Source organism: Myotis brandtii, unplaced genomic scaffold (genome assembly GCF_000412655.1).
Source record: "Myotis brandtii unplaced genomic scaffold, ASM41265v1 scaffold107, whole genome shotgun sequence".
NCBI classification, from domain to species: Eukaryota; Metazoa; Chordata; class Mammalia; order Chiroptera; family Vespertilionidae; genus Myotis; species Myotis brandtii.
In genome coordinates this window covers 3,934,896-3,935,457 of record NW_005353629.1, presented here as the reverse complement: position 1 = coordinate 3,935,457, position 562 = coordinate 3,934,896, and the positions used below count along the sequence as shown (strand labels likewise).

At 62.8% G+C, this 562-nt stretch overlaps 1 long non-coding RNA gene across 3 annotated transcripts in view; it reads left to right on the top strand.

Moving 5' to 3' along the window:
* LOC102260837 overlaps positions 1–562 on the top strand; it is a 9,104-nt gene that overhangs the window by 3,095 nt on the left and 5,447 nt on the right. The window lies entirely within an intron of this gene.

Genomic DNA, 562 nt, shown 5'->3' with positions numbered 1-562 from the left:
CCAGCTCCGGGCATCCGCCTGGGGTTTGCCTCCCTGTCCCAGTTCTCTGCGGTTCATCCGTGGGAGTCTTGTCAATTGCCCATGCCCTCCCCGCCCCTTTTGGGCAGTTTATCATTTTACTCATCAATAGAAACGCATCCGTCAGTTTGTAATTTAAAAAAAAGGAAAAGGAAAGAAGCCAGAACTAGGTCTCTGGGCCGCGGGAGCGCCTGAGTGAGAGCGGATGGTGCGGTGGGAGCGGATGGGAGATGGTGTCTCCTCCGCGGACCAGCCCTGTCCTCCGCGGCTGTCGGCCTGGGGCGCAGGGGAGCGTCGAGGAAACGGCGCCAGGTGCGAGCAAGTCAGAGCAGGTCCCTGCCTCGCGGGCCCCTCCCGCTCCTCGGGGACCCCCCCCCCCCCCCCCCCCCATCCGCCCTGCTCCCTACAGAAAACCCTCCTCCTAGGGGACCGTCTCTGGTGTGCGGCCGGCTTTGGTCAAACTGATTCATTGTCGCCCCGAAATAAGTCAAAGGCGTTTCTTTCCCGGAGCCCAGGCCCTGAGCAGCGAGGCGAGCTGCCCACG